Source organism: Merops nubicus, unplaced genomic scaffold (genome assembly GCF_000691845.1).
Source record: "Merops nubicus isolate BGI_N331 unplaced genomic scaffold, ASM69184v1 scaffold20639, whole genome shotgun sequence".
NCBI lineage: Eukaryota > Metazoa > Chordata > Aves > Coraciiformes > Meropidae > Merops > Merops nubicus.
The window spans coordinates 1-11,879 of record NW_008631897.1 but is presented as its reverse complement, the minus strand read 5'-3'; positions in this window follow the sequence as shown (position 1 = coordinate 11,879).

Below are 11,879 nucleotides of genomic sequence, written 5' to 3'. Positions count from 1 at the left end.
ACAATTCTGGGAAATATATTAGCTCATTCCTATAGAACAATGGTGTACTGTTTATCCCTGTTGGCAGACCTCAAAAAATTTGCCTTCTGAGTGAGGAGAGAAATCCAAAATATTACTCCTCCCCCATATATGCAATTGTAAGAGATAGTGGAAATGGAAAATTTAGCATCTCTTTCCCACTCTCCAAAATGTTGTGCATTTATTTATTTATTTATTTATTCATTCATTCATTCATTCATACATACGTTTACAGTAAAGGTGAAGTGTTTAATACAGTGCTAATTTTCAGTAATAGCTACACTCCTCATTGTGCATCCAAGCTTAATTCATAGATGGTCTGTTCGCAACTATGAGTCTTAGTGATGGTTCACCATCAGGGCCTGAGGACATGTAAAGATTCTGAGGAGTATTGCTAATAATAACAATAATAACAATAATAATAGTATTAATAATAAACCCTCATCCATCTAGATACCAGTACCAGTAAAATGCTACTCACTGGAACTGGCTGTAAATACAGTACTCCAAAACAAAGACAGCTCAGTCCTAAAGAACTTGTGCAATTTGAGAGAAGTGATGGGATTCAGTCAAAGAACATGAAATTCAGATGATTAAATAGAATGTGTTGGTTTATATATAATATATATAAAATAGATATTTATATATGTTTAATATATATAAAATGTCATATCTAATACACACATGCACATACACGTATGTTAAACTGATTTTTGTGGCATCATAGAAAAAGTGGCTTAAGAGAATATGCAGTGGGCAGAGAGACTTAGACAAACTGGGCATTAGGAGGAGGACTTTTTTGGTCCTTTGAAAAGGACAGGAGTCTATGGGCATGTCTATACTGACGGATCAAGATGGATCTGATCTTTTTGCTGCCCCTGCTAAGCCCAAACTTGGAATGTGCCACCCTCTTAGCCAGCGGGGGACAGTCAGCTGAGGTCTCAGTGCTGTCTAAACACATGGCCTCACTCATAAATTCTGCTCATTGGCTCCAGATTAAAGTGGCCGAACTGCCCCAGCCGACCTGGTTAGTCTGGATGGTGCTCAGTTTAACCGTGGGGACATGCTGACTTAGGTCTTTGCTACCCTGGGCTTGTCTTACTTTCCCACCTCTCTTTCTTAGGGGTTAGTTATGGCCTGGGAGATCTGGTCGTTGCCTTCAACACATATCTCCTGGCTGGGACCCTTGCCACCCAGCATCCCTGTTCACCTGTAAAAGAGAGTCAGCCATCTGAGCCTGGGTGCTTTGGACATCTGTGCACCCACTTTGCATGCACAGTGCCAGTGGCATCCTATGTGCAGCGCAAATCCAACTCTGCTTAGTGTGGGAAAGAGCTGAGGTTAGATCCAGCGTGTCCAGATGCTCCCTTCCTAGTCCCAGACACTCATAAGATGCATCAGTAACTTTTCCATCAACTTAGTAGTATTTTATCAGCTCTTCAGAGAGAAAATTACACTAAATTTCCCTGCGTGGGAAGAAGTCCATCCTGGGGGGACAATTTTCTAGGAGTCCTCCAGGAGGACACTGACCCTGCATGCAGACAGATGCATAACTTTAAACCTGCTGACTATGGTGGCCACCTTTCACTTCTCCTACCCATAAAGGGCAGCTCTGCAGCCCATCTTAGCAGTAGTTTGTGTGAATGGGGCAGAGGGACAGTTTATAGCAGGTTGTCCTGACTCACTAATGGGAGTCAGCACTTTGACAGAACCAGGCACTGAGGTTAGAAGTCGGCATCCGTGGGGGAGTCGTGAAAGGAGATGTCTGCATGGACTCCCTGCCTCCTGGAGACGTACGGTCACAAGGAGTAGGTGCCATCCCTGGTGCCCTCCCTCCTTCACCTTGGGGCTTAGTGAGGACAGGCTGCCTCTGTCCTGCTCTGCAGCAGCTGTGTTGGGGTGCAGTCTGCATCCACATCAGCAAAGTTACCGCACAGTACCACTGCCTCTTGTATCACTGGCAGGATTGCACCCTTTGTGAATGACTGTATCTGTGCCACCACTATCAGTCCACAATTCTTTGCTCATTTTCTTTTTCCTTTCTTTCTTTTTTAAAAAACATTAGAATCACAGAAACAAATCCCATTGCTCAGTTGGTGTAAAACAGCCCAGGTGCACAGCGAGCAAAAGAACGATGGCTGGTTTACCAGAGAAGGCACTAGATTGTGTACTCTTGTTTGGTTTTATTTTCTTTCATCCTCACCCTTCCCCATACTTCTTAAAAATGTCTATTATAGTTCTTTAGGTTTGTTGTAGTCACATCTCCGAAGACTGACACAACTGGAGATCTTTCTTTTAGAAAGAAAAAAAAAACTTTCCCCAGTTTATTTAGCAACTGATACTTGAACTACAGATTCAATTGGGACTTTAAATTATTTTGCACTTCAGCAAATGAGGGGCCAAACTTCACTCAACTGTTCTAGTTCACTATGATGCTGCTAGAAACATTGCTTAATGAAGACATACTAAGTTAGACATAAATAACGTTCTATACTTAATAGATTTTTCTCCACCAGCATATATTGGCTAGATCGCTTGGTTGTCTTTTTCTGGAGTTTCATTGTCATTATTCAGCCAAGAGAAATGCAACTCTAGAATTAAGATGTTTTCTAGCAGATCTGTTAAAAGAAAAGATAATAAACACTAAGGTCACAAACATTTGCTAGGTTGTCCTTTTAAATGCATGTGCAAGCTGCATTCTCCTTTATTTCTAAGCCATGGTTTATAAATAATTAGATTCATACCTATCTTATTAGACTTGTATAATTTATGCAAGATTATATGCTTTAAAATATAAATCAGTACACACATATCATCAGCTTTGGTGGCATCATAGACCTGAAACTGGACAATACTTTTATATTTGCTCTCCTTAGGCTTTTGCATGCATATAACAACAGGCAGGCCTGAGAAAACACTGCCTTTTGACTTTTAACATTTTAGCTACTCCAAGTTGTAGAGTATATAAAGCTGTAAGTCTCTTCACTTTATAATGTGGTTCTTATAACAATGTTACCTGGCAACCAACAGCATCCACCATGAAATACTTGATAGATTTCTGTTGTAATGTGTTGCAGCATGTAAATAATGTAACTTCTCTGCAATAAAGCACATTTATATGAAATCTGCCTGCAGGCTTTTGTGTGGTGATTTTCTGAAGTCATTACTGGGGTTTGAACCCCGAGCCCTGAATTAAGGTTGACATATGGGTGATTCCCACAGCCCTTCATACAGAGGAGGTGAGTTTGCCTTATAGCTTCCCCCCAGGGTGTGGCCGGCCCTGCAGGGAGAGCCATAAGGGAAATGAGTCCCAGGGGTCCCACATTGAGTTGACAAAGGTCAGGTGTCTGCTTGGGGATAAAAGCTGGGACCACTTGCAGGGAGTCAGGAGTGTCTGTCTGTGGAGTGCACTCCCCAGAGCTTCCTGGTTCAGGGCAGACCTCCTGACTCTCCCTGGAGCTGGGCCCTGGTCTGTTTAGGCCTTTGCAAACGCGGGCGGATTGGGTGAGAGTCGCCATGTGGGCATCTTTTTCTTATGTATTTAACTTACTGGTCTGGCTGTTTCCCATGCCAACTATGGGCAACCTCGGTTCTCTGTTTGTACCGCCTGTTGTGGGCCGAGTCACATCTTTTGTGGGATCATTGGGGGTGGCGTCAGTTATGTACCAGCTGATTGATCTGTTTGTACCCCCAGCGATCATTCAAGGGATGTCCTTTTTGCTTACAATACAGTCTGCGTATTGGATTCTCTTTCTGCTGGTGGTATCATTTCTGTTTGGCTTGGTCATTGGCAGAACACCGATCCAAACGAAACAGGTTTCTCATCAAACTTGTACAATAACTAGCGATGACTTTTACAGCTTATATGATCTGATCACATCTTTAGCATTTTCCATATTTTCCTCGTGTTTTCTTGACATTACCTTTAGATCACAGGTGTGCTGTGGTCAAGATTTCATGTTAAGAAATAGCTCTCTTTTCTCAGTGAGATCAAAATTGTAGGGTCCATGCTGTATTCTCCTGAATTTAATGGCAAATAGAATGTTAGAAAATATAAGGAGATAATTAGATAGCATCTTATTATATGTCATTATAAAATCATATGGCTCATCTGTACTTTATGTGTGCATGCCTGGATTCCTCATCTAAAATATATGTCTAACAGATATACAAAGAGTGGTAGCGAAGATGGTTTGAGACAGAGAATGCCTGCTGTGCAAGGGGTGACTAAACAAACTGCAGCTTGTGTAGCTTGGGGGAGAGATAAAAGCAAAGGAGGAGATTATATAAAATTACAAGTGGTCCAAAAATAATTAGGAAACTGGTATTTGCTGGATTTGGTTATCCAGGAACTACAGAACACCCAGGGTGGTTGTCATGCAGCAGTTTAAAACATGAAGTTTTCTTCTACATATAGCATAGATAAATTGTGGAGCTCATTTTCACAGAGTGCTGTGGATATCGTGAGTTCAAAAAGCATTGAAAAGGTCTCAGAAGATAAATCCATCAAGATCCCTGCGCATAGTGGATACAAAACTCTTAAATCCCTAATCTGTAGATGGCTGATAAGTAGGAGAATTTTCTTTGCATGGTCATCTAGTTTTCTTCCCATAATTGCCCACTGCTGGATATGGTGCTAGATGAGCATTTATCAACCACAAATTCTGAATATTCTTATCTCTGCATATATACAAACAGTTAGGCTCAGATAGTTTAATTTCTGTTGTCATAACTGTTTGGGTATGGTTTTTTTTTTTTTTAATGACCCATTATTGATGTAGGAGTTCTGGTAGGTTCTTGCACAGGATGATATATATATATATATATATTCACTTGTACCTTTCCCAGTGCTTCCTGGGTTGAAACACTACCATTTGGGTAACCAGTCTGAGTCATGGTATCAGGTGTTATGGGGACAAGAGGGGGAGAGAAAGGGAAGGTTTACTTATGTTCAGTAAATGAACTGTGTATAAGTCCTTTGCAAGCAGGAAGTCCAGATATCAGAAAAACAGGGCCTGGAGATTTTCCACTGAACCACTTCATGGGGCTCTGCTCAAACCTAGGGCAGATTGGTTCTCTCAAGCACAGGGTGATATTGGGTCAATAGTGGCCTTCTGAGCTCTACTTTTGACATTTTCACAGCTTTTAAGAAGTAAGGGAGTGATTTCCAAAATTTTGTGGCTTTGGAAATAATCCACAGCTGTGTTTTCCAATACCCTCTTGCTTCTGCTATTACAGAATATATTTTATTTGAGACAAGGCTATGGCCATGCCTGCCCAGCCATGAGAAGCTGGGCCTGGAGGAGTGGGGTCCCACCAACAGCCTACAGACACTCTTGGGGAGGGTATCAAGAAGACAGTCAGGCTCCTCGCTGTGGTGCATGGTGAGGGGAAGAGAGACAACAGGTGTAAATTCACACGAGAGATTCAGATTGAATATTCAGAAAGCTTTTTCACAGTAAGATGTCAAGCAGTGGAGAAGGTTACCCAAAGGTTGTGCAGTTCCTATCCATGGAGCTTTTCATGCACCAACTGGATAAAGCTCAATCTTGTAGCTGCCCTTACTTTGAGCAGCATGTTGGACTGGAGACCTCCTGAGTTCCTACCTGAATGATCCCATCATCTTATGAACAGTGTTCATTGCTAGAACATGTTCCTCACATCACCCTTTCAAAAGCCTGCAGATGGATATCCCAGGCAACTCTGACTCCTACCTAAAGATCATAGGACATGCAGTCATTTGTACAATAGGTAACTGTGGGCAAGCCCTCTGAGCAAACAACTGCTCTAATAGGAAGGTATTTTCCTTTTCTTCTGATCCCCACAGCCCAGAGTGATCATGATGACAAAGTGAAGAAGGAGTTTATTTTGTTTAAGTTAGGAAGAGCACTTTTAGCTGCCTGTGTTGAGTGAGTGCTTGTGCTTGTGCACAGTTGAAAGAATGTTCTCCACAAAGAAAACCCAACCCCTCCCTCCAAGAAGAGGATGACATTTTTCTGTAGCACTTTGAAGACTGGTTTTAAGTCAGTACTGAATTCTGAAGGAAACGTTAAAGAAATTCTACATTGGGGAGTTGGGGGGCCTGTGAGTGCAATTGTTCAAAATGGCAGTTGACTTGCTTTGGGATAACAAGGCTGCTTGCCTGTCTGCAGAGAAGTTATTTCAAGCTGAATGCCTTTTTTTTTTTTTTTTTCCCCTTAATAAAAGAGTATTTCTGAGAGGTTAGAGCAAACTTTTTCCAATTCTAAAGGATCTTTTTTCATCAATGCAGAAATTAGCTTTAGCAATGCTAGAAATTTAGTAAAAGATATTGATTCACTTGGCTTGGCAGACTGTTGCAATATTTGATTTTCTGGTTCTTTAATACTTGGAAAATTGAACATTATCTTTCTGTTTATGCAGGTGATTTTTCTTTTTGTTTCATTTATTTATGAGTTTGTTCTTTTAGCCACTGAAAGTGTACAAACAATTCAAATGTCTTGACATTTGAATACCATCAAATTACTGGATTTTAGATTTCTGGATATATGAGCCGGGTCAAGTTTTTCATTGTGTCCAAGCATGGAAAAACATTACATTGTACCCAAAACAGCCATATATTTTTGAAATGAGCCTTTATGATCTTCTATGCAATATAGATATCTTATATATATGAGTGTGCAGAATCACTGTTGCATCTCTGTAGCGGCAAAAGGCAAAGTTTTCCAGCAGAGGGGTAGCAGCCTTTATTAGCAATAAAAAGAGAAGACTGCTAAGCCTGCTCAGTGGAAGTCTTCTAATGAAATTCAAACCACTGGGTGCCTTTCATGTCTACCAGCATAAAATTTGTGCTCAATTAGGGCTTCCCTGCATGTTTGCTTCTCAGACGTTTGGGAGGTGTTCTGAGGTAGAGCAAATGCAGATGCCCTTCCAGACCCACCACGGTGTGAGCAGTCATGCCCACGTGAGTGACCTCTTGCTTTCCTGCTTGCTGTTGGCCTGCTGTGTTGTTGCTTCATGGTGAGGAATCATGAGGGTAAACTTAAAAACCCGTATTGGGTTGATCTTCTTGGCAAACACCCCTAATGGTGGCTGTCTTAGCTTTTTGCCTGAAGCTGCAGAGAAGTAGACGGGAACAGTGGCAGTGAGATGGGTTTGAATGTTGCCGGGTTGCTGGAGAGGGACAGAGTAAGTCTTTTGGAGGCTGCCTGGATCTGTTTGGAGTTGAACACTATTAACTGTACTGCTTTACAGATGATGTTGACAGGGATGTTAGATAGGTTGCAGTACTACAGATGAAAAACAAGTTGATTTGACATACTTCAGTGCTAAAAGTAAAATATAATGATGTCTTTGTTCCATGAAGATATTTTTGAAGCTGCACGGTGGTAAGAACCATGTGATTCCAAGCAGTCATCTTGGAGATTTCACCGAGGGAAAATCACAGCAGCACTAGAGAAGAAACCTGTCCAGCTCTGTTCCCACATCACATTTTATGAGGTACTTGGTAAATGAACCTGATTAAGCTGGCAAAATTGGCTAGGGCTCCTGTGTAGGCAGTATGTTTTCATAGTTATGTTTCTATTCATTTTATAATATTTCAATTTCCCCTTGTTGACAGCAGTTTTGTTACCTCTGTGATGATTATTTTTTATTGTTTTACAGGAACTTGCAGCAAAACTTTGATTTGCATCTTAGCTGCTCGATTGAAAGGCCAGTGTTATCCTCACAAATTTCTTTCTGTTTGAAGTCAGAAGGCGATAGTTTCAGAACTGATGGAATTTTCCTCCACAAATAATTAAATATTTTACGCTTTGACAATTTTTAGTCTAATTAATGATACATTGTTTTAATTACCAAGAACATTGCAGTAAGTAAGAACTGCTAGCAAAATGCTACATTTGTTACTAAGTGTTATTTAGATGTGTTTTTGCTTCTAGGATTTATGACAAATCATAGACTGCAATTGTGTGACCTTTCCACGCACCTCTTCGTTATCTACATTACAACTGGAATTGCAAAGTCATATGACAAGAATACATTGCCTAGAGAGGGTTTAAGTTTTTTGGATTTGCTTCTTGTCAATGTATGACAACCATTTCTACACACAAGGTAAACTACTTCCTGAACTGGTTGCTTTGGTGTTTTATGAACTACCTTGTAAGTTTAGATATTATTCTTGATTCCTTGGGAACAACATTATAATTCAATATAATGGATATGCAGATAATAATAGAAATTCAATGACATAAAACTGCATATTCTTTTTCTTTGTTATACACATGATAGTCAAAATATAAAAGCCTTGGAATTCCTGGGGACGAAAACAAAACAATGAGGATTTTATTTATTACTTTCCTCTTCAGAACTGATTATTTTTAGTGTTAAGGAGCTTAGAGGAACTTTACTACATTTCTGATTGATCAAATGCTCCCCTGTACATCCTGTCTATTTAAAATACTTGTAATTTCAGCTGAAACAAGTATCTATCCTGTAGTTCTTACCCCAAACTCAGTTCTTACTAGGGGCACATTTGATTCACTGGAGATGGATTTCAACAGAAGGTGTAGAAACCAAATCTGCATATATTAAATGTCCATGCCTGCATATGATTGTGTTTGTATTAAAGCACAACTTTATGCTGTTCCTGCTTTTACCTCACAGCAAATTAAATTGTCTTTCTGTGGAAGTATATTATTTGGATATTGTTCAAATCTGTGTGCATGTTTAATGTATCAAATGGGTGGGTTATGAAAGGAAATACATTTACACAAAACACACAATGCAGCTTTTAGGAACTGTTGACACAGAGGTCCTATTTTTTCCTCCGCTTCTTTCTTGTCTCCTTTCATGGGAAACATATTTTCTAGTGTAACTTAATAAGACCCAAAAGAAGACTTAGAAGATAGGAGGTTTCAAGTTACAGAATGAGAAGTAAACTATTAGTTGGTTAATTTGTAGCATAGAAATTACTGAATTTCAAGGCCACCAGAAAAGGAATATAGCCTCTAGTCTTCTTTGAAACCAATGACTTCTTTGAAAACATGAAAGACTAGAGTATTGGTTTTGATGGTGTGATGAATCTTTACAAATGGCAACAGCAAATCTGCAAGTCAACAAAAGAGTCCCTGCCCTGGCACAACCACTTGGAAAAGCAGGCTGATGTTAAGCAGGTGGACTTTTGGCAAGGGAAACTGTTTTGAACAGCACGAGGGACCACACATTGACTATATCCATTTTGGACTATCAGGAATGAGTTATTAAAGCCAAAGAGGAGAGAAAACATGCTGGACAGCACAGACGTCTTTTCACCAAGACTAGGCTCAAGAAGCCACAAGCTCATTATAAGTAGGCCACCAAATGATCTGGCCTATGTTAAGTCAGGATCTGGAAACCTGCTGTCAGCAATCTGCCTGATACAAACCTCTTAAGGAACAAAAAAAGCATTCATCATCCCAAGAGCTGCCACTGCCCATTGACATCCCTGCTTTCCAGCTGGTGGTCCCAACAGGTGCTTATTGCCCTTTGCCACCCTGCAGGTAGGACAAAAGGTTCTCCTTTTCACTGGAAATGTCAGTGGCTTATGCTTGGTTTTGCTCTCTTTTCAGCCAGAGGCCCGAAGCATTGTGCTGCAAACTAAAGCTCTTTGCAGCTTTTTCTCCTGCCTGTTTAGCTCCCTTTGATCACCAGAGTTACTTTCCTAAGCTCAAGTCCTGGGCAGATGGCAGCACTATTATCCTCTTCTCCAAACATCCCACCTCTTCTCCAAACATCCCACCGTAAATAACATGCTGCCATACAGGCTGGAGCTGTCTGGTAAAATACCTCCCCCCTGCCCCAGACCACAGAGAGCTGGTACAAAGCCACCGTCATTCACTTTGCTGCCTTGCTGTAAACTCTGGCAAATCATTTGGGGGCAGGTTTTTTACATAAGCACTGGCCTGGCTTCCAGGCTTCCCTGTGCCTTAATTTTCCATCATTGTGTGGAGGCGATCTGACTCTTTCCCAAAGATGGCAGGAAGAAGGATGCAGTCAAAATCTTACCATCTTCAGATACTCCTGGTAGCACTGAGAAACACAAGCATGATACTGCTTCTCACCTTTTGTGTGGCAATGGATTATGTATCAGGCCAACAAGGCTGATATCATGGTAACAGTCTGTTATAGACTTCTCAACCAGGATGAAGAGATAGAAGAAATATTCTACAAGCAGCCAGGAAAAGTCTTGCAATCGCTAGCCCTTGTTCTCATGGGGGACTTCACTTTACCAGAGATCTGCTGGCAATACAATATATCAGAGAGGGAACAGTCCGGGAGGGTCCTGGAGTGTCTGGTAGGTAACCACAGGTAGGTGAGTGAGACAGCTGAGAAAGGCACCTCCCTAGACCTAGTGCTTGTAAACAGAGAAGGACTTGTGGGTGGTGTGAAGGTTGGAGGCCATCTTGGGCACAGCAATCACAAAATGTTCTCAGTTCTCAGAGGAGTAAGGAGGGTGGTCAGCAGAACTGCTACCTTGATTTTCCAGAGGGCAGACTTGAGCCAGAAAGGCTCCCTAACTCTGCACAGCAATTGGAGTTCCCAGGATGATGGGGAGAAAGATGAGTCTCTGCTATGTAATTGGACTTATGGCCTGGCTAATTCCATCTTCCATGTCCTCGGCCATCTTTGCTCCCTTCTTCATGTCCTGTGCTGTGAGTGAGTGCATTAACTTATCGCTTCCTCTGGTGGTCTGGCACCTTAGATTGCTTGTGTGTGATTTAAGATTGGAGGGAGGAGCTTGGCTGTTGGTTTGCCTGATAATAATATCTGTGTTGGGCAAGTGGCCAGCAAAAGACTGGTGAAAGGTCTAGAGAGTAAGTCTTATGAGGAGCAGGTGAGGGAACTGGGTTTGTTTAATCTGGAGAAAAGGAGGCCCAGGGGAGACGTTATTGCTCTCTACAGCTACCTGAAAGGAGGCTATAGCCATGTGGGGGCTGGTCTCTTCTCCTAAGTAACAAGCAATAGGAAAAGAGGAAATGGCCTCATTTACATTGGATATTAGGAAAAATTTCTTCACTGAAAGGGCTGTTAAGCACTGGAACAGGCTGCCCAGGGAAGTGATGGAGTCACCATCTCTGGAAGTATTTAAAAGATGTGTAAATGAGGTGATCAGGGACATGGTTTAGTGCTGGACTTGGCAGTGTTAGGTTAATGGTTGGACTCAATGATCTTAAAGGTCTTTTCCAACATAAATGATTCTATGATATAGTGTTGAATGGCAGTAAAATGCATATTGATTCACAAAGTAGGTGATTATCAACTTGCAAGTTATGGAGCCTTGGTTAATGTAAGCAGTTCTGCACTTTGTCAGATTTCCTCTTGACTGTTTTATAATTTGCAGTTTTTCTTAGCAAAACAGACAAAACCCAGTCAAACACGAAGGTGAAATGACCTGACCTTTTCCTGCATTAAAGCTTTTGTAGTCTCCTGAGCTGTTCAAACACAGGAAATTAATACTTGCTGGTTTTCAGTCAGGAGTTCTCCAGACTTTCCCTTGCCCACCTGCCCAGCTGGCTGGTGCTATTGCAGCATTCCTGTGTACACACGAAGAGCAAATCCGAAATCCTTACAGCTTCTCCAAATGCTAGCCAAATGTCACAGGGGCAGTCTTGGGTATTTGCATCACTGCAACATCTGGTATGGTTTTGAATGTCTTTTTAACTTCAGCAGCTCTTCATCTCTGTTAATTTCCATGGAGCCAGGTAAATTCAAAGAAATAATAGCCAAGTCTGTTCCTCTTTACATCCTTAACTAAAATAGCTGGGATCTATAAACAGACTGAGAGGAAAGGTGAGTTGTGGAACAATGTGGAGATCAAACCTTGTCCTGGTTCCGTGTAAAAA